Genomic DNA, 23,267 nt, shown 5'->3' on the forward strand with positions numbered 1-23,267 from the left:
AATGTTAAGTAATAAAAATTATTCTTAAAAGGGATCTACTGACTTCACCCTACCGCCAAAGGGTTCTGTGTAACAAAAAGAGGTTAAGAACACCTGATTTAAAAGGAAATAGAATCCAAAACTGAATAGGACCTCAGAAATCATCTAGTCTGATCCCCTCATTTTGCATATAAAGGGATTTGATCAGGAGCATTCCTTGATCAATTTTATGACCTTCCCCACTTAACTTGAAGAGCTTATAGGGCAGTACCTTGAGTCCTTGGAGAAGCTATTAGGCATCTCCCATGGATATGAATAGGATAGTTCCTGATTGGTTTTCAGAAAGAGATGCCCTCAAGGCTAGGATTTGTGGGGGATGGATCTTTGTTGGATAAGTTATCCCCTCCATTTCCATACAAGAGAGCCACTGACTACCTTGGGTTGGCTTAGACCCAAGATTGGACCCTGTATATCTGAAACCATCTTGGGGATAGGGGGAGTCTCTGGGAGATAGACTGTATACATTTGTGGAAATATGTCCCCAGAGGGGGAGAAAGGATTTGTTCAAGGTTCCATAAGCAATATGAAGCAGAATTCTTACTCATTCTGTTTACACCTCAAGCTGCCAATGCACTCACATTTCCCCAATTGCTCCTCATGCCTCTTTACAAATTGAAAATCTATTTCCTTTTTTTCCAGGTCTGTATGGATGGTCATTGAAATTGCAATTTCCTCAATTCTAAATCAGGAAATGGTGGACCATGTCCTAAAAAAATTGTTCTGATTAGCTAGTTAGGTATGATTTCTGAGATAATTTTCCATTCTCCCCTCTCTCCTCCTTGCTCACATTCACCACCTTAGTTAGAACGTTATCAGTTCTTGATTAGTTGACTGCTACAAACTTCTAATTGGGCTCTTTGCTTATGGTTTCTTCCCACTCTAATCCATCCCCCAACCTCCTGACAAAGGGACTCTTCTAAAACTCAACATATCTCAGTGGCTACCTGTTATTACCTGTAGGATCAACTATCAATTTCTCTGGCTGGGATTTAAAACTCTTCACCATCCGGCCCTTTCCTTCTGATTTTTCTGGGTTTTTTATACCTTACAATTCCTCCATATACTTTATGATGCTTCATCTATCATGGCCTACTTGCCACTTCTCATTTGTATGCTTTGGCACTTGACTGTAACCTAAGCATGGAATGCTGTTTCTCCCTCCCTTCTGCCCCCTTAGAATGTTTGGTTTCTTTTAAGATGCAAGTACCTCTTCCTCAAGGAGATCTTCCTTGGTACCCACCAGCTGTTAGTAAATAGTAAAATCTCCTCTTGGATAGCCAGGTGGCACAGTGGATAGAGGCCTGATTCAAAAATATCTGAGTTCAAATCCAGCCTCAGACATTTCCTAGCTGTGGTGGTCCTAGAAAAGTAACCTCACTTCTGTATGCCTCACTTTTGTTATATGTAAAATGAGGATAATTGCATCTAACTCCCAGGGTAGTTGTAAGGATCAGATGAAATAATATTTTCAAAGTGCTAAGCATTATATCTGGCACACAAGCATTAAGAAATGCTTGCTCTCTCTCCTTCCAGGGCTACTCTGTATTTTCTATATATGTGTTTGATATCTGTACATAATTTTATTAGAATACTTGTCTCCCGAAATAGGAGCTGAGGAGTAAACTCCTTGAGGACAAGAAACTGTTTTCACTTTTGTCTTTTTAGCTCTAGTTCCTAGACTAGTAACCTGGAATATACTAGGTGCTTAATACATGTGTGTTGATTAGTACTAAACTCCTTCTCAAGAGACCCATAACCCTGGGATTCCAATTTTGGGAAGGGCAAGATAAATTAATGCTTACCTGTCAGGGCTTGGAGAGGAGAGAAGATCTATTACTGGGATGGGAGTAACATGAAGAAAACTAAACCTGGATAAAGGTAGAGATGAGATTGTTGCTTAATCTAGATGGTTGCAGTTTTGCTTCTGAAGAAAGCAGCAAGAATTAGAAAGTCATAAAGGAAGAAGGAAATGACCTTCATTATTTATTTTCAAAGAACCATTTCAAGGTCATCTAATATACTCTTTCAGCTCAGTTGAATCTAAGAGTTGAACTTGATTCTTGATTTAAAAAAAATAGAAAAACAAAAATGTCCTCATCTCTAATTATAAATTATAGCATTTATATGAGCACTTGAAGGCTTAAAAGTTCTTTATATATATTTGATCCTTATAACAACCCTAAGAAGAGATGCTATTATTACTCCCCTTTTAAAGATGAGCAAACCAAGACATAGAAAGATTAAATTCCTTGCCAGGAGTGACAGAGCTAATAAGCTTCTGAGGGAAGATTCAAATTCAAACCTTCCTGACTGGGTTCTGTCCATGGTACCATTTACTTGCCTTCTAATTTAATAAATTTAAAATGTTAAATTTAAAGACCACCTTAGAGATCACAGGATCTTAGGATTTGAAACTGGAAGGTATCTTGTTTAAGCTGGACAATATGACCCTCAGGCCACAGTTTTTTGTTCCCTGATTTAGTACAACATCCTAAAGGGAAAATGACTTGCCCTTGGTCATACAATTGACAAATGTTGGAACTTGAGATTTAATTTGAAGTATCTTGACAAATACAAGAATTAAATCGACCCAAATTCATTCATAGGATGTCAAAGACAAAGACAAAGACATGTCAAGGGCTATAAGGAGTAGCTGGGAAGATCATTTAAATACAGAGGTTTGTAGAGTCCTTAAACATACAATCTTGTAACATAGAATGTCAAAGTTATTTTTAAAAAATCTCAGAACACAGAAAGTCAGAACTGAGAGGGACCTTGCAACTTAGAATATCCGGAATAGATAGAATCTTAGAACAGAGAATGTCAGATTTGGGAGGGCCTTTAGACCAGGGAACATCCTACCTCAAAGGGCTCTTGACACATTGAATGTCAAGGCCTGGGAGGGCCTTTGAGACCTTGTAGTCCAAAACCCTCTAGGATCTACTGGGGAGGTTGGGGGAGGAAGGTAATGAAATATTTCTTTCCTAGCCCCATCCCAAGTGCCAATAATTTTTGCATCCTATTCCCTGCCACATAGAGCTTGAGGGTAGGGGTGGCATGTAAAGGAAAGGCTCTTTTCCCCAGGCTGGTGCCCCCCTATAAACCCTTCCCCCATTTATAGCTAGAACCCCCTTCACTGCTCCCCCACCCCATGTAGGCTATTTTCTCTGCCCTCCAGCTCCCCCTCAGCCTGCCTGAAAAGGTTACTGTAAACTGGAACGGAGGCAAGGGCAGAAGTAATCAACCCCCTGACTGACCTCTGGCCCCCTCCCCAGCGTTACATGGGCCTGGGCTAATACACTGGAGCCCACCCGCTCTTTGACTGACCCCCCCCAGGTCCCCTTGCTGACAAAAGGCCTATCTTCTCTCCGCCTAAATGATTTAAATTCTAATCAAACATCATTTATAGTACATCTCGGAGCTGTCTCCTGGGAGCTGCTCCCACATGAGGTGTCGTCATGGCAACCAGGGGGTCTTGTTTCAGAAATGTCAGATTGTATTATTGTCTTCACACTTCTCTGATAACCTGGTGTCTCTCTCCCTCTCCCTCTCTCACACCAACATCCAAGCATTTTATTTCACTCTCTTCTCCCCCCTGCCCCCATCTCACCAATGCCCCCCCCCAATCCTACCCTCCTCAACCTCTGGTCCTAACCCTTATGAGAAAATGGTCAGTTCAGTTTCATTTACTGGTCTCTCCCCACCCCAGCATGGGCCATGAACCCCCATTCCCTGATTCTGGTGCCTGTTCCTCCCCCATACCACCATTTTCCTTTTTTGGAAAAGGTGTCTTCTCTCTCCCCACCCCCTCTTTTCTCCTCTGCCACTTTGAGCACGCACATCCCCTCTAGGGGTTTGGTGGAGAGTTCTGATGTCATTTTGTTTTGCTAGATATGAAAATGAGACATAGATTTTCCCCTGAGATGTAATGGGAAGGTTCAGTCTGTCTTTTCAGGATGGAGGGGGCAGGAGCCCAGGTCATATTAGGGTGTGTATGTGGAGAGGGAAAAGGAGAAGAATTGTGATAGTGTCTGAGCTAGAACCATGGACCATGACATCCCAGAAAAAGCCGGGATAGGGGAGGAGAGCTGGGGAGGACAGTGGGCTTGGAGGGTGATGCAGGGAGCTCCGGGGGAAAGGGAATAGGGAGTGAGGTAAGTCTGGGTTTACCTGAAAAGGATGGAGTAATCTTGTACCAAGGACAGCTCCAGGCAGGACTGGATCTCTAACCTTTCATCAAATGATGGAGACCCGTGAGAGACTGAGGAACAAAGAGACAGAGGGATCATAAATTAATTATGACCTTGTCATTCGGAGGGTCATAGATGGAAAGAATCTCAGAAGTCATCTACTCTGGCTTTCTCATTTTCACATAAGGGGAAACTGAGATTCAGAGAGGTTATGGTACTGACACATGGGGAATGTGTCAGAGGCAGGAGTTCTGTTCACAGGCTTCTCATTATAGAACCGGAAAAGATCTCAGAGACAAATCAAATCTAATTTTACAGATGAGGAATATAAAAAACAGAGATATTAAATGATTTGGCCCAGATCACACAAGAAGTAAACACCGGGGTAGGATTTGAACCCAGATCCTCCAGAGCTAATGTCCTTTCCATTATACTACATTTATCAAGGAAAAGATGGCGGAGGAGGGGCCCAAGTTGCATCTTATTCCTAACCTGATAGAGGCTAACAACAGACTGCCTCTTGATGTGCGACAGAATGCTAATGAAGGAGGACCATGGACCCATGAGTAATTGTCATACTTCACTGAAAAGAAAACCAGGTTATTGGGATGGTCTCCATCCCAGCTTCTAATCCAGGGATACAAGAGCAGGATAGAATGGTTGGAAGCAACAAAAAGCGAAAGAAATCTGCATTTGTTTAGGGCAGAAGGTGGTTTGAAAATTCTGCTTCTGATACTATCTCTTGTCACCTTGGTTAATTCATACTCACTCTTTTGGTCTCAGTTTCTTTGTCTGTAAAATGTAGAACGAGGACTCAATGGCTTTTGTCATCCATGCCATCTCTGACAATCCCTGTTTTATGGCCCCTCCCAGTTCTGAAATCCCCTGTTCTAAGGCCTAGATCAGATCTAATAGCCAATTTTATTGATAATTTAGAAAAAAAGAACTTACAAAAAAGACTATCAATCCCAGGGTTAATATCCATTAGCTCTGATACTCTCTGTTCTAAGGCTTTCGTAGACATTCTATATTCAACCCTAACATTCTGAGTATTCTGTGAATCAGTTTAGTTACAATTAGGGTAAGAACTAATTAGGCTAATGAAAAACCTGATGCAAGAAAGCAGGAGATACTGAGTTATTAAAGCATCAACCAAAGTCAGGACTACTAGCTTAGGAGGGTCACAGGGATCAAGATCAATTGCAAGTGGGAACTACACATAAACACCCATACCCCCCCACACACACACTATCAAAGATTTTCCTTTGGCTAAGAGGAGAAGGAAAAGAGAGAGAAAGATAATAAATATTTATATAATCACACCTATTTTGTGCTACATACTGTGCTAAGTCTTTTACACATATCTCATTGGATGCTCCCAACAATGCTCAGAGGTAGATCCTGCTATTATGCCCACTTTACGATTGAGGAAATTGAGGCAGACAGAGGGAAATGACTTTTCCAGAGTTTAGCTATTAAGTATCTGAAGTTGGATTTGAATTCAGATCTATCCACTGTAACATTTAACTGTAAACTCTAAATATCATTTTAAGTTACAGAAGACTAGGCTTTTCAAAATGGAAAGATCTTAAAGATCACCCAGTGTAATTCCTTATTTTTGGAACTTGGTAAGGAACAAGACCAGTTAAGTGACTTCCCAAGGTCATAAAGCTCATAGTGGGTTATGATTCAAACCCTCATCCTTTGCCTCCAAATCAAGGGGTTTTGCCACTGCTAATGATTTTTAAAGGCCTTTTAGCTATTTCTAATGCCCCAGGAAAATATCGCGACAATGTTCCTACTTAAAGGTAGGTAATCATGGAAGTCTTTGGAGCGGTAGACTCCTCTGGTTAGAATAGAGACAAGGTCATGTAGTAAGGGATACACTGAACTTAAGAGTCGAGAGGCAAATGGGTTTAAACTTTGCCTCTAGTAATCAGTTTCCTCATGTATAAAATGGGGATATAATGAGATATATAAACGCTTTGCCAATCTCGAAGTACAATATGTGTCAATTACCATTGTTCACTCGCCAAATAGCAATGAAGTCCAAATTTCATAGCATGATATTCAGGTCTACCATAATTGGACCCAAGCTACATTTTCAGTATTGGTGCTCATTGCTGTCCTTATGGGATGATACTCCTAGGATTATTTCCTCCCCCCACTTTTTTTTAAAGTTGAGGAAACTGAGGTCAAAAGAGGTTTAGCTAATTCCATAAGGTACCATTGGTACAAGCATCAGAAATGGATTTGAACTCAGGTTGTCTGACTCTCAAGATGACATTTTATAAAATTTTAAACATTTTACATACCTTAGATCATTTGAACCTCACAGCAACCATGTGGTATAGGTAACTTTTTCTAAGCCAGACTGATGATTCCAAGTCCAGAGTTCTAACATTCTAGGCAGAATAAATATGTTAGTAACTTTCATGAAATATAATCAGTGTTTATTAGTCTATTCTATTCATCACACTCACTATTGTGTGGAAGATAATGAGAGATTCCAAAAGGTTCCTTCATTTATGAAAGTGCTCTTAAAATTTCTACCATTCCATCTATTTACATACCTATCCATCTAGAGCAATGTTTCTCAAAATGTGGTCCTTGGACCCTTTGGGCGTCTGTGAAGTCAAAACCATTTTTGTGATGATACTAAGACATTATTTGCCTATTAAAATCCTCTTCCCTTTTCTAACTATGTGTCTGTGTGAGGCCAGATTTTCTTCATATATTGCAACCAGAACCACATAATGCAACACAGAGTACAGAAACAGATATGAGAATTCCAGTATCTCCTCTTAAGCCAGATGTTAAAGAGATTCCCAAAAAAGATGCAAAGCAGTGACACTCTTCTCATTAATTTTTTTGTTTTGAAGTAAGGAAGGAATCACATGGAAATGAAGATGCTATTAACAACACAAACAACAAACAGTAGCAGAAAGTTTAATGTACCTAGACTCAAAGAGTAGGAGGAAAACTGAAAAGAATGACCAAGATAGTCAAAATGGGCATCCCTTTAGGTTGAATTTAAGGGCAGCTGAGTACCAGTAAAAAAGCCTCTCCTCTCTCTCAATCCCTTCCCTGACTACTTAAAAAATTTTTATTATAGCTTTTTATTTACAAGATATATGCATAGGTAATTTTTCAGCATTGACAATTACAAATCCTTTTGTTCCAACTTCTTCCCCTCTTTCCCCCCACCCCTTCCCCCAGATGGCAGATTGACCAATACATGTTAAATATGTTAAAAGCATAAGTTAAATACAATGTAAGTATACATGTCCAAACAGTTATTTTGCTGTACAAAAAGAGTCAGACTTTGAAATAGTCTCTGACCACTTTTTAAATATTTCTCTGTAATCTTTCCTGGTAATTCCAACCTGTGGCCCTGACCTTCCTCTTATCCCTTGAATCTGGGTACGTTGATCCCTCTGCTACTATTTTTAAAATCTTTTTTTTGTGTGGATATCTTTGTATTGTTAATATTGTTTTCATTTCCATGTGGTTCCTTTTCCTTCCCAACTCCCCTTTGTATTAAAGCCATCCTTTGTGATAAAGATTAAAAAGGAAAGAAAAATGCACCTCAACAAATGTAACCCACCCATCAATAGTGTTTGAAAATTCAAGCAATATTCTATATCCCAAATCTTCTGCTACTGTTTTTTTAAAGGAAGGTATATCTATTTTAAAAAGAACATGACATAAAGAATAGAATGTTGGAATTGGGAGTCAGGAGGACTTGGACACCTAGCAGAGTTATTAATTCTTTGACCTTGAGCAAGCCATTTAACTTTACTGTGACTCAGTTTTCTTATGTGCAAATGCAGAAGAATGGAGAAGGATCTGGACTCCATGACCTCGAATTCTCTTCCAGCTTTGAATCTATGGTCCTATAAATTCATCTTCAGGGCCAAGTTTGGTAACTACAAAAATGCAGCATTTTATTTGGTAGTGGCTTTTTCTCCCCTTTCCATTTATATGGTGGTAGTCATATACATTTTCCTGATTCTGCTCACTTAATTTTGCTTCATACAAGACTTCCCTTATTTCTCTGAAGCTGACATTTGTTGTTTCTTACAACACAGTAAAATTCCATCCCTACTCCACAATGGAAGAAGAGCCCAGCAAGAATACATTATAAACTAGCTGGTATAACTGTCATGTTAAAGATCTTTAACTTAGTAGATACATACATGTTCATTGTCTGGGGATCTGAGAAACTAAGGTTAGAACTAAAAGGAATCTAATTCCTTTACTTTACAGAAAATGAAACGGAGTCTCAGAGAACTGAAGTTTACTGGTTCAAGGTTTTTTGGATAAATGTGAAGAACACACTCAAAGAAGACCAAAATGACATCACCATGTTGGAGTTGAGTTTCAGGGTGTCCAACTGTGACTGATCAGACCAATATGAGCTTAGAATGCTCCGCTACAGGTCAAACACAAATAGTCTAATGAACATCTTGTGTTTCTGCTAATTCAAGTCTGCTTTGTTCAGAGAGCACAGCATCTTCTCTGATGAGGGCACGCCATGCCCAGGGAGACATAACTAATAGTATCAGAGATGGTATTTGAACCCAGGATTTTCCTGGTTTTACATCAGAGGCAGTAGAGGTGTCTGGCATGGTGAATAGAATGCTGAATCTTGAATCAGAAAGACCTGGATTCTGCCTGTGATCATCGTCAAGTCACCTGACCTCTTTAATCTTTAGTTCCCCCACTTATTTTAAAGGGATACTAGTAACATCTATCTCACAGTTTTGTTATGAGGGTCTCATATGTAAAGTGTTTCATAAGCACGTAAATAAATAAACCGCCACTGTGGTCATCATTATCATCATCATCACCATTATTATTATTTCTGATCCAAGACCAAAACTCTCCATTGGCTACTCAAAGTTGGCTCAAACAAGTTTTAAAGGGCAATAGGTTACGTTAAAAAGGTATTGGATTAGCCCTTGGTCCAAATCTAGCTATGCTTTGACACCTGTGAGACCTTTCTGGGCCTGTCTTTTCATCTGCAAAATAAGAGACAATCTATAAATTTCCTTTCATCCCTAAACTGATGATTCTAAGTACTATTGTTCCCATTTTATAGCTGAGAAAACTGAGGCTCACTGGGGTGAATTAACTTGCCTTCATTTATAATGTATAACAGGTATGAGAGTCAGACTCAATTGTCCTGAATCCAGTTGGGTCATGGAGTGGTGGGGATGAGGGTGGGGGACATGGCTGCAAGATCAGGCAGCTCAGGGAAAGCCTGTGGGCAAAGCATTTCCTGCCCTCCCCATCCCCCAACTCATCCCCACCCACAATGTTAGCCTGTTTGTAGAGAGTGAGTTCCTCATTGATCGTCTGTCTCCAAGCTCACTATCTGATAAATCCAGGCAGTAGAAATGAACCTCCCAACACGCCTCTCTTCAAAGAACAAACCAGCCCTGGCCCTGGCGGTTAATATTTAACTGAATAAGGGCCATAAATATGGAAAATGGGACTTTTAATTAAATAAGCAGCTTTTAAAAGGGCCCTTGGGCTGGAGAGGCTTTTGTTTAAATATGATTGATTTGACACGGCCTTTCGCTCCTGACACACTCTCTCTCCTTACCAATAGTTACCTCTTGGCCCCCAGCCCTTACTGGAAGATGCCCAGGGTCCAGGGGCTTTCCTTTCAGAGAGCGGGGGCTGGTTTTAAGTGGAGGGGAACAAAAGGGCTAGGCTTGGCAATCTCACCCTGTTACCTCTTTTGGATTGGCTGATGGAGGCTAAGGAGTGCCAGGGCTGTCGGGGTGGGCATTTTCTTTGTCCTCCATAGAACTCTGTTGTGGGAACACAGAGATCTCAGAGGAGATGTCAGCCAAATGGAAGCTCTTGCTAATCTGGCCAAGCCGAAAGCGTTTGGAGTTCAGGCCTGATGAAAGATTTTGTCTCTGTCACTTGAAGACCAGCCATGTTAAAATGAGAGAGGGTTGAGCCAGAGGAGGAACGATTTTTTTATTTTGGCTTGTAGAAACTTAGTCATAGAGCGAGGCATGGGAGAATTGACATTTGTGTTGATGGAGTGGAACTCATGCTCACACTCAACATTTAAAGTGTCCTTTACCACCACCCTCTTTGGGCTTCAGTTTCCCCATCTATAAAATGATTGGACCAGATGCTTTTTAAAGTCCATTTCAGTTCTAAAGCTCATAATCCTATAATTTGGCTGCTAGGTTTTTCCACCTGAAACTGAAGCTTGGGCATAGATGAATTAATCAGTGTCACATAAAACAGAGGTCAGAGTAATAACAATATAAGGTTAACATAATAATAAAAGTGGTAGATCTCAATTATATGATGCTTTAAGGTTTGAAAATGCAATGTGTAGAACCCTAGAAAAGTCTTTTAACCTCTGCTACCTCAGTTTCCTCAACTATAAAAATGGGGATCAGAATAGCACATAACTCATAAGGCTATGGGGAGAATGAAATATTTGTAAAGTGCTTAGTCCAGTACCTTGTCCCGTGTTCATTTCTTCCCCTTCCTTTTTTTAAACTTGATCTTCAAAATGATTCCACTTGATTCTCAAAACAATTCTGTATTGTTTTCTATTTTAGAAAGATTTTATTTTAGACTATTTTAGAGGACTCTATTTTAGAAAGAAACTGAGTCTGAAAGATATGAAATAACTGGCCCATGGTTATCCAGCTAATAAATTATCAAAGGCTCGATTTGTACTCACCTCTCCTGATTCTAAATCCAGCTTTCTTTTAACACTTCGAAATCAATATGATTTCTTGCCCCTAATTCAATTGTTCTATATAAAGTTAGACAGAATTGTCCTGCTAACTATGCTACTACCTCTTTGCCACATATGTTCCAGTAGCTACTTATAATATTAATCAAAATGATCATTATCCAAAACTAGAATTCACAGACTAAGCCTGGAAGGGACCTTAAGAGGTCATGTATGGAGGGCAGGAATTTTATTATTGGGAAGTAGGTCAATGGTCATCAACATTAATCAATGTCATTTTAGCTTTGTTTTTATGGAATTATGTGCATGAATCAGAATAGTTGTGATGAAAATGGAAATGAATTGAAAGGAATTTTTGCATGCTAATAAAATAAATATAAATATCAAGTGAGTTCATATAGTAGTAACTCAGGCAGATTTGATGAGGTTCAGAAGATAGAATTATTGCCTAATGACTTCCCTAGCTGGTTATAATTTAGAGCTGAAGCACTAAAGAGATAGGATAGCTCCTGGGACTATGAGCTAAAAGAGCTGATAGGCCTTTCCCATACAGAAAAACAGGCAACACAACAACTAAAGACTACATTGTGGCAAAGAGCATCGGCGTGATCGAGTACCAGCAGATGGCAGTGCAATAGTAGAGAAAATAGCCTAGTGCAGGAGGTGGCAGGTAATAGTAGCAGTTCTGTCCAGGAGCTGAAGTAGAGGCAGAAAGGGATTCTAACTAAAACAAAGATCTAAACATAAGTGGTTATGGATACTCTTATTCCCCTCTTGATTTTCAACTCTGTGCATATGCCCTGGTCACATGTGTTTCCTACATATGTGCCCTCTCTCATTGTTCTCCAGCAGAAGTAAATGAATCATTAGGAGAAAGTACTTCATGTGCATGAAGTTGGGGAAAGTGTTTTTGGTCTTTTTCTCATTGTGAATTCAATTAAATGTATTCTTTAATAAATTTTTTTCTCATTGTTTTGATAAAACATCAATGGAAGCTAACAAAGTACATTTTTGAGTTGAGGCTGACGTCAAATGCCCACCATTCACCTCATAGTGTGATCACAAACTTTATTCAGTGCTTACAGTTAGCAGACTACTGTGCAAAGTATTAGATGAAATGCAACCTTTAGATAAATCATGTACCCTGCAATATAGTAGGGGGAACAATAGCAACTTCGATTAAAATAGAAAATAATATTAAATGAGAAGCACATTTGAGAGTGATACAACAAAACATTATGTGAGGTCTAGGGAGAGTGTTATTAGTGAGTGAAGAGTTATAGAAGGTCTCTTAAAGGAGGTGCAATTTGAATTGGGTTTTAACGAGTGGCTAGATAATTTATTGTTGGTAGAGTTGTGAAATGATCCAACCATTCTGGATATGCCCAAAGAGCTATAAAACTGTATATGGCTTTTGACTCAGCAATGTCACTACTGGGTTTGTACCCCAAAAGATTATAAAAGAGGAAAAAGATCCACATGTGCAAAAGTGTTTGTAGCAGTTCTTTTTGTAGTGTCAAGGAACTGGAAATTGAATGGATGCCCCATCAATTGGTGAATGGCTGAATAAGTTATGGTATATGAATGGAATGGAATATTATTTAGAAGAAATGATGAGCAGGCTAATTTAAGAAAAACCTGGATTTACATGAATTGAAGCTGAGTAAAGTGAGCAGAACCAGAACATTGCACAAAATAACAAGAAGATTATGTGATGATCAACTGTGATGGACTTGACTTCTCAGCAATGTGGTGATGTAAGACAGTTCCAATAGACTTGGGATGGAAAATGCCATCCACATCCACAGAGAAAATTATGGGGACTCAATGTGGATTGAAACATAGTCTTTTCACCTTTTGTTTGTTTTCTTGCTTTTTCTTTCTTGTGATTTTTTTCTCTTTTGGTCTGATCAACTGTGATGAATTTGACTCTTCTCTGCAGTGTGGTGATCTAAGACAATTCCAATAGATTTGGGATGAAAAATTCCATCTACATCCACAGAGACAATTATGGAGACAGAATGTGCATTAAAGCATAGTATTTTCACCTTTTTATTTGTTTGTTTGCTTGCTTTTTCTTTTTCTTTCTTGTGTTTTTTTTTCTTTTTTAGTCTGATTTTTCTTATACAACATGGCAAATATGGAAATATATTTAAAAGGATTGCACATGTTTAACTTATATCAGATTACTTGATGTCTTGGGAAGAGGAAAGATAAGGGAGGGAGGGAAATAGAACACAAAGTCTTACAAAGATGAATGTGGAAAACTATCTTTACATTTTCCAAACAGGAAAATAAAATGCTATTGATTGGAAAAAAAGAGTGGATAGGAATAAAACCAAAAAGGGCATTCCACAAAGACGTACTAAACAACATAAGGAAAGGCAAAGAATACAAGAATAGCGGGATCACCTGCTTTGGATAGAGAGTAGAGAACTTTGAAGATCTAGCGATATGAAATAAGATTGTAGAAATAGGAGGCACCAAATTCTAGAAGTTTTTGAATATCCACTTCCTCAGTGCTTATCTCAGTGCTAATACAAACAATACCATTTTAGCTTTAAGATCCATCATTTGAATCCCTTGATCCCACCAGGCCACACGGGGTGTCAAATATTACCCCAGATACTTATGCAACCTGGGTTTTCAGTCAAGTCTAGTATACTTTGCATAACATCCTCCTAACTGGTGAAAAGAATGCTGGCTCAGCATCACATGTCTGTGTGAGAGTTGGAATTGCTGTAAAAGCTTTGGAAAAACACTCCTTTTGGAATGGTCCTAAATATGTTCACAGATTCTCTTGGGTGTTGACTCAAGACATAGAGATAGAGAAAGAGCAAGAGAGTGAGAGCAAGAGAGAAGGAAAGCGAGAAGCAGAAAGGATCAGACAGATAGATAAACAGAGACAGAGATATAGACAGAGGAACAGAGACAGAGAGTGACACACAAACAGAGAAAGAGAGACAGAGAGAGACAAATAGTGATAGAGACACACAGAAAAAGAGAGAAGCTGAAAGCAGCAGATGTGCAGCAGAGACTGATTTGTCAACTGATTTCCAGTTTCCCTCCCTAGAAACTATGGGGAATTTGTCTTTGCGTGAAATTTTAGTCTCTCTCTTGGATGAGCTGAAATCTCTCCTCACTCTTATCAAAAAAGCTCATTCACCCTATGTATCTTCGGGTTGATTTTAGTCTAATTCCCTGATTTCTTTTTGCTATTTTCTAGGACTAAATTTTAGTCTCTCTCTTGGATGAGCTGAAATCTCTCCTCACTCTTATCAAAAAAGCTCATTCACCCTATGTATCTTCGGGTTGATTTTAGTCTAATTCCCTGATTTCTTTTTGCTATTTTCTAGGACTAAATGACTTACTATTTGTTATCTGTGATCATTTGTTGGTTAACTAGAACTTGATGAAAAGAAATTGAGCCTTTGAGGGTAACCCTTTAAGGGGGTAACCCTATCCCTTTAAGAGTGATCTGGGAACCATATTTTTGTTTCAATCTAGACCAGAAATAGGATAAGACAGGACTTATTTCTGGTCTGGTATTCCACTGAGAAGCTAGAGAAAAGATGGTAACCACCCACCCTTGCTTTGCTCTAAGGCTTGCCAGATACTCCCAGGTACTAAGCTGGTTCTCGTTGTCTCCTCAGACTCAGTCCAGGGTGTAGGACATTTCTATTCAGACTTTCTCATGACCTACATTGTTGATACAATTCATATAGACATGTATACATTACATCAACATACTTATGCTTAAAATTTATTAGCAATGACCCTTAGAGAACAAGTCACAATTGTAGCTAGATTGCACAGCGGAAAGAACCCTGAGCTGTAATCAAGAAGATCTGAATTCAAATATAACCCCACATAATTATTATCTATGTGACCCTAGAAAACTCACTTAATTTCTCAGTGCCTGATAAATGTCTAACATCAAAAGTTGCAGAGAAGACACCTACTTGCTCTTGTAGTTTTATCACTTGGAGGTCCTCATATCAATGAATTCCCTTCTTCAGTCCCTTTTACTATTTCTCCAGATGAAACTCCAGTTTCAATAAAAGGGAATATTGTTATCTTCTACAGGGAATGTAGACCTACTACCGAAAGATACTAAAAGGGCACTGAAGGTCTTGGAATAATAGTAATAATAATAACAACAATAATTAGCATTTATATAGTGATTAATGGCTTACAAAGTGCTTTACATGTGTTACCTCTTTTGATTTTCACAAAAACCCTTTTAGGTAGATGCTATTATCTTCATTTTACAGATAAAGAAGTTAAGTTTCTGAGAGGTCCAAAGATTAGATCAGGGTCCCACAGTTAATAAATGTCTGAGGCAGGATATTTAGGTTTACCTCTTCCTAACCCCAAATCCCACTATCCACTCACCATGCTACCTACCTTTCTGACAGCTAAAAGTCCTAGGGTTTTAAATAGTCCCTTCCTGGGAAGTTGTTCTGCCCCATCTGGGATGTTTCAAAGTTCCTCTGATACTTTGCTTTGAAAGGCTTCACCTTCAGATGTGATAACTGCTTAAATCTGAGAACTAATTTTCTCTAAAGAGTAGAATCAAGTGTCTTGATGTTCAACATTAGTGATCCCCCTGGGCCTGTAGGACCAGAGCTCTTCCTCTCTCTGGGCTTGAGCATATTCTTATCATAATCATAACAACAACTGGCATTTATGTAGCCCATTTTGTTCTAGTTCACAAAGTGCTTAAAAATATGAATTATCTTATTTGAGTCCCATTTCCCAGCAAAACCCTCAATGTGAAGTAAGTATCATAGGTATTATCTCTGTATTACAGATGAAGAAACAGGTCTCAGAGAAGTTATGTGACTTGCCTGTGGTCACACAGCTAGTAAGTCTCAGGGGTGGGATTCAAAAAACAGTTTTCTCTTACCTCCAAGTCCAGTTTATTTTCTTTTAAGTGCTGATCCCCCTTGGCAAGGCATGTGGATGAATGCCTGCTGGAATGCAAATTTAGAATAACTAAAATTACCCATGCAGACTATTAGATTTTTCTTAGTTTTCTTAGCTTAGTGGCAGCTAGGTAGGATAGGAGGTTGGATTTGGAGTCAGAAGGCCTTCAATTCAATCAAACATCAGACATTTGTTAGTGGTATGACCCTGAACAAGTCCCCTTGGTCTCCTCATCTGGAAAATAGGGATAATAGTAGCACCCACTCCACAGAGTTGATTGTGAAATCAAAATAAGTACTTTGTAAAATGCTTTGTCAAATGCTAAAATTCTATATAAATGTTATTAATATCATTATTGTTTAAGAGAGACGTATGCTTTTTAGCATTTGCCTATTTCACCTACTGACTCGTTCAATGCAAGCAGGAATCCTTTTGTTATAAGGACAGAGAGATGTTTTTTAGTCTTAATATTTAAAATATTTTAACTTGTAGCTTTTGTTTTTACCCTAATTTCTGAATGTCTCTCCTCTCTCCCCACCCATGAGCATTCAGAAAAAAAATAACCAATTCATCAAATGAGTCTGATCATATATTCAGTGCCCCACACATATCATTCACCACCTCTTCAAAGAAGACAGACAGGAGCATTTTCTCATTTCTTCTCCATAGTCTAGTCATTACAATTATCTAGCATTTTCTTTCTTCTTGTAATTTTGTTTCATTTTGTCAATCTCTCTGTAGCTTCAGCACCTAGGACAGTACCAGGCCAGTTGTAGGCAGTTAGTGAGTTAGTTGAACTGAATAAGGGAGCTTATAACAGAAAGAATTTTGGCTCTGGATTCAAATCTTATTTCTGATTCTTCCTAGTTAGGTGACCTCGGACAAGTTATAATCCTGGCCTTAATTTCCTCATTTGTAAAATGAGGGGATAGAACTAACAGTCTACTGAGATTTCCTCCAGCTATCATCTTATATATTCCTATCACCTATGACAATAAGAGTGTGGATACCTGGCTTCTTGCTTGCATAATTGTAGAGTCAATAATGACAGTTAAAAACAGGTAATGAAATGAACAATTCTCCCCTTGGAAGTGAAACAAGGGCCGATTAGGTCCAAATGCTGTGCATGAGGTCAGATCAGACACTTTGCTTAACTTTTTTTGTTCAAAATTCTGGAATTGGTATTTCAGAAATGATATAAATTTTTTACTTTTTATTTTGTACTTAAATACAAAATAGGAAAACCTATTGTCATATATACAGCAGAATATAAGAGAGGATTAAAAATATAAAGCAATAAATTTCCATTTCCAGTAAGCCTATACAATAAATACTACATTGTGTTCAGAGCTGTCCATCTTTTCTTTGATTCCCTTTGTTCTCTGTTGGGCACTTTACTTTATTCTTACCCTCTCCTCCTTTCCTCCCCTAAGAAGGCTATAATTAAAGCACAGATATACAACCCCTATGTATGTATGTATGTATACACACATATATAGTTAAAATTTAAAATTATGTATCTTTTATATACATTGTTGCTTACATATTGACTTCCTAGTTAGAATAGATTGAAGGGATTGTGTTTTTTGCCTTTTGCTATTTCCCTAGAGTTTAGTACAGAGTTTGAGACATGGTAAATGCTTTAATAAAATGCTTGCTGACTGACTAAAAAGGAATTACTAAATGTTTTCAGAAACAAAGAGAGAAAAGGACAGAGGAAAAGAGAGAGAGAAAGAGACAGAGAAAGGAAGAAAGAGAAGTGGAGAGAGGGAGGTAAAGAGAGAGAAATAAAGGAAGAGATAGAGAGATAAAGACAGAGATAGGAAGAGACAGACAGGCAGAGACAGAGAGACAGAGATTGAAGACACAGAAAGAAATAGATACATAGACAGAGATATGGGATAGAGTCAGAAAAAGAGAAACAGACAGAGACAAAGAGGGAAGTGGGGAAGATAAGGTTTGGCTTCTAAGCCTGCTCTGCTGTTTAATCTTAGGCCAGTCTTTCCCTCTTTCTGGGCCTCAGTTTCCTTTTGTGTGTCAAATGAGGCCAGACTAGAGATGACTTCTAAGTTTCCCTCTTTTTTCTGAAATTATATAATTTTCTGAGTTTTCAATTTGCAAATTGATTCTGGCTGACTCTTCTGTCCTTCAAAGGAAAGCTTCAAGTTGATACCCGTGGCCTTGAGGACTCTCCATGTGACCTAAAAATACTTTGTGCTTCACCTCACCCTCATCAGTTCCTCAACCCCCATCCCCATAGACAGTCTGGCTCACAAAAAAACTCAAATTGGAAAAATGGAAGCAAAACTTCAAGGACTTGAAGCAAGAAAGGAAGAATGAAGAAATCAATAGAAATAAAACTTGGGGAAAGGGAAAAGAAGGGTGGGTAGAACAGTAGGGTCTCTAACTAGGTGGATTAGTGACAAGGTTAGCTTTCTGCTCCTACTCAGTATACAAGGAAGCCTGCCAACTCTACATAAGAGTATCCAGGCAAGTTGAAGATATGTAGCAGCCGCCTTCTGCCAGGCACCCACCACCTGTGATATTTCCTCACCTCCCCTTTGGCAGCAGCAGGAGAGACCAAAATTGTATCCTCAAGGATTCCAAGGACACCTGACAGCACTTTGCCTACCTTGACCCCATCAGTGGGGCTCATCTTGCTCTCGTTGTGGAGAGGAGTGGGGTTCTTTTTGGATGGAAAAAGCCAGAGGGCAGAGGTGAAAAGGCCAGTGATTTGTTGTCTGTCTGTGACATCACTCCCATAGCAACAGTCTTGGACTATCACAGGGCTCTGTGCAGGTGACTGGGTATCTGTGGAAATAGAAGCCCAAGGCTGGTCACCTTACTTTGGAAGAGATACTTGGCACACATGGGCAAGGACATTTCTGATCACAAATAATGTATAAAACAGTACTCAGAGCTGAGGGTGGGGATTTTGAAAAAAATTCAATTTAATTCAAGAAACATTTTGGAGCAAGTAAGCTTGAAATCCTGGCCATAATATAAAAGGGGGTAAATTTAACATTTCAGATCAGACTGGAAAGACTTATCCCCTATCTTGGTGGGATTCACAGAATCACAGAACTCGAGAGCTGGAAGGGACCTCAATTGCCATCCATTCCAACCCATATCTAAAAAGAAATATTCACTATAACATACCAAACATGGTTATCCAACCCCTGTTTGAACACCTCTAAAGGAATACTTGTAGAGGCAACCCATTCCTGTTTTGGACAGCTCAAAACTGTCAGGAAGATTTTAACTGCCTGAAGAGGATGCAAAGCTTGGTTTCCTTTAAGATATCAGACCTCTGTCACCAAATAGAGAGGAGTCAGAACAGTTTAGTGAAAAGAGACTCATTGGACCTGGGTTCAAATCCTAAGCTATTAGGTCTGTCTGAACAACTCTGATCAAATCAACCTATTATTCAACAGGAATTTATTATATACCTGCTCTGTAATGTGCTCAATGATGGGTATAGTGAAACAATCTTTTCTCTCCAGGACATTCTTTTTTTTAATATCTCAATTTTTAAAATATCTCAATAGCAAAGGTAATTTTCAACATTCATTTTCATAAGATTTTGAGTTCCAAATATTTTCTCCCTCCCTCCTTTACCTCCTTCCTCCCCAAGACAGCAAGCAATCTGATATAAGTTAAATATATGCAATTCCTTTAAACATATTTCCATTTTTGTCACATTGTGCAAGATAAATCAGACCAAAAGGGGAAAAAAAACCATGAAAAAAGAAAAATCAAGCAAAAAAGGTAAAAATACTATGCTTTTATCCACATCTAGACTCTATAGGCCTCTCTCTGCCTGTGGATGGCATTTTCCTTTCCAAGACTATTGAGATTGTCTCGGGCCACTGCACTGCTGAGAAGAGTCAATTCCATCATAATTGATCATCACATAATCTTATTGTTACTGTATACAGTGTTCTCTTCACTCAGCATCAGTTCAGGTAAGGCTTTCCAGGCTTTTCTGAAATCAGCCTGCTCATCATTTCTTCTAATAAAATAATAATCCATTATATTCACATACCATAACTTATTCTGTCATTCCCTGATTGATGGGAATTCATTCAGTTTCCAAATCCTTTGCTACCACAAAAAGATCTGCTACAAACATTTTTGCATATGTGGATCCTTTCTGCTATTTTATGATCACTTTGGGATACAAACCCATTAGTAAAACAGTTGGATCAAAGAGTATGCACAATGTTATATCTCTTTGGGAATAGTTACAAATTGTTCTCCAGAATGGTTGGATCATTTCACAACTCCACCAACAATACTGTAGTTTCCCAATTGTCCCACATCTCCTCCAACATTCAGCCAATCTAATAGGTGTAAGGTGGTATCTTAAAATTGTCATAATTTGCATTTTTCTAATCAACAGTGATTTAGAGCACTTTTTAATATGAGTATAAATGTTTTTACTTTATTTGAAAATTGTCTGTTCATATGCTTTGACCATTTATCAATTGGGGAATGATTTATATTCCCATAAATTTGACTCAGTTTTCTATTTGTTTTAGAAATGAGGCCTTTATTTAAAATATTAACTATAAAAAAAATTTCCCAGATTTTTGTTCCCCTTCTAATCTGGGCTGCCTTGGTTCTGTTTGTGTACAAACTTTCAAATTTAGTGTAATCAAAATTATTCATTTCATAATACCCTGTTGTTCTTTAGCCATAAATTCTTCCCTTCTCCAAAGCTCTGGCAGGTAGATTATCCTCATTCTTTTAATTTGCTTATAGTATCACTCATTATGTCTAAATCATGAACCCATTTGACCTTATCTTGGTATATGGTGTGACATGTTGGTCTGTGCTTAGTTTCTGCCATACAATTTTTTATTTCCCCCAGCAATTTTTGTTAAATAGTGAGTTCATATCCCAGAAGCTGTAGTCTTTGAGTTCACCAAACAGAAGTTTACTGTAGTCATTGACTATTGTGTCTTGTGTACCTTACTTAATCCACTGATTCACCACCCTGTTTCTTAGCTAGTACCAAATGGATTTGATGACAGCTGCTTTATAATAAAGACTTAGATCTGGGATGGCTAGACCAACTTCTTTTGCATTTTTCATTAATTCTCTTGATATTTTTGACCTTTTGTTCTTTCAAATAAATTTTATCATTTTTGTCTAATTATAAAAAGTAATTTTTTGGCAATTTGATTGGCATGACACTGAATAAATTTAGGTAGAATTGTAATTTTTATTTTATTATCTAGCCTACTCATGAGCTATTGATATTTTTCTAATAGTTTGGATCTGATTTTATTTATGTGAAAAGTATTGTCATTGTGTTCATATAATTCTGGTGTTTGTCTCAAAAGGTGGACTCCCAAATATTCTATATTGTCTCCAGTTAAAAAGATTTCTCTTTCTATCTCTTGCTGCTGGGCTTTGTTGGTAACAGAAATATTGATGATTTATGTGGTTTGTTTTATATTCTGAGACTGATAAAATTGTTAATTGTTTCAAATAGTTTTTAGTCAATTCTCTAGGATTCTCTAAATATGCCATCATACTATAAGCAAAGTGATAGTTTTGTTTCCTCATTGCCTACTCTAATTCTTTCGATTACTTTTTCTTCTCTTATTGCTAAAGCTAATATTTCTAGTACAATATTGAATAATAGTGGTAATAATAGGCATCCTTGTTTCACCTCTGATCTTATTGAGAATGCTTCTAGTCCAGCAGGAGTTCTAACCTTTTGCTATGAATGTCCTGGGCCTTTTAGGCAGTCTGGTCATGCTTTTGGACCTCTTCTCAGAATAATGTTTTAAATACATAAAATAAAATGCATGGTATTACAAAAGATAACAGTTTTATTGAAATAAAATTGTATTGTATTGTAATATAAATTGTATTATAATACCATGCATTTTATTGAAATATATATATATATATATATATATATGAAAAATATTCTGAAATATAAACAAAGTTCATGGATCCCAGTAATTAACCAATCTTCTTTTAAAAGTACAATGTGACTATGTATCTATTGATCATTCTATTGATTGATCTAGCTTTATATCGCTTGATTGATCTTTTCATCTACACATTCATACACATGCATATATGTGTATGTATTTCTCTCTGGACTTCTGGGTCTTATTAGATTGAGCAAGTAAGACTGGAAAGCCTTTGATGCCCTTTCCAATTCTTATGCTATGATTGTGGGTCACTGAATTCCAGAGCTTAAAGGGATATTGGGGAGCATCTTGTCTATTCCTCCTCATTGTACAGAGGAGGAAACCAAGGGTCAGAAATGTTATGTCACTTGCCCAAGATCACACACAGAGATAAGAGATTATAACTAAAGGTCAGATTAGGATCCAGGTCTTCTTCCTCCTATCAGTGTTATTGACATTAGAGAATAAGCTTATTATTATTTTTTTAATTTCTAAAAAACTTTTCAGGATAATTGATTTATTTTATAACACCAAACATTTATTATTTGCATTTTAAACCATTATTTTGAGAAGGGGTAGACAGATATCACTAGACTGTCTAAAGGATCTAGAACATACAGAGCTTCTGCTAGAATGTCCTTGAAGGAAAGGATTGTTTTACTTTTGTTATTTCTGAAGAATAACCTTTTTTTTTTCCTTTCCCTTTGGCCTTGAGGGTAAACATTGTTATTCCTGGCACAAGGCCTGGCATTCAGCAGTCACTTAATAAATACTCATTGATTGTTGAGTGTTGATCCATCTAAAGACCCTTCTAGCTAGGTAACTTTGGATAAGTTAATTAAAGTTAGAACCTGTATTTGTATGCTGAATCTGTTAGTTATTCCCAATGTGACTGGGGGGAAATAATTTAACCTATTTGGGTGGGCCTCAGTTTCCTCATCTGTAAAGTGAGACTGGATTATGAGTCTCAATGCCTCTTCCCATTCTAAACCCTGATTCCTTAGCCTTATCTACAAGATGATGAAATTGGATCAATAAAGCCTCTTCCAGCCCTGATATTATCTGTTCTAAGAACGCTCTAGGTTTTGATCCTTTGTATTCTAAGGATTCAAATAATATTCTGAGATCTCTTCTTACTGACACTGAATCTACTTTTCCTGTTTTATATAAATGTAGTCCAGGTACATTTAGTCTTGAAGAAATCCTATGGGCTCTGTTTAACGATGGGATAGGGAAGCTCAAAGATATCTTCTAGCCTTTATATTTCATGTTCAAAAGTCCAATTCAACATAGACAATTAAAAAAAAAACTCTACTCCTCTAGATTAGACCCAGTGGAACAGCTCTGCCAGTCATCAGTAGAAAACTTCAGGAACGTGGTTCTGGGGCTTACCTGGCACCATTTGACAAGTAGCCCTACTATCTTGGTCACTTTAAA

At 38.0% G+C, this 23,267-nt stretch overlaps 1 long non-coding RNA gene across 4 annotated transcripts in view; it reads right to left on the reverse strand.

Moving 5' to 3' along the window:
• The window catches only part of LOC127545507 (uncharacterized), a 29,132-nt gene extending 10,429 nt beyond the window's left edge, over positions 1–18,703 (reverse strand). For 2 of the 4 annotated variants that reach the window (XR_007949672.1, XR_007949671.1), the window contains exons 1-5: positions 18,452–18,703; positions 15,878–15,944; positions 6,545–6,634; positions 4,210–4,300; positions 1,842–1,907 (exon numbers count right to left, since the gene is read on the reverse strand). This is a non-coding gene — a long non-coding RNA (uncharacterized LOC127545507). The remainder of the gene's footprint in view (positions 1–1,841; positions 1,908–4,209; positions 4,301–6,544; positions 6,635–15,877; positions 15,945–18,451) is intronic. The other 2 variants (XR_007949674.1, XR_007949673.1) reach the window with 2 other exon arrangements.
• Positions 18,704–23,267: the final 4,564 nt, after the last annotated feature.

This window comes from Antechinus flavipes, chromosome 1 (assembly GCF_016432865.1).
Source record: "Antechinus flavipes isolate AdamAnt ecotype Samford, QLD, Australia chromosome 1, AdamAnt_v2, whole genome shotgun sequence".
NCBI classification, from domain to species: Eukaryota; Metazoa; Chordata; class Mammalia; order Dasyuromorphia; family Dasyuridae; genus Antechinus; species Antechinus flavipes.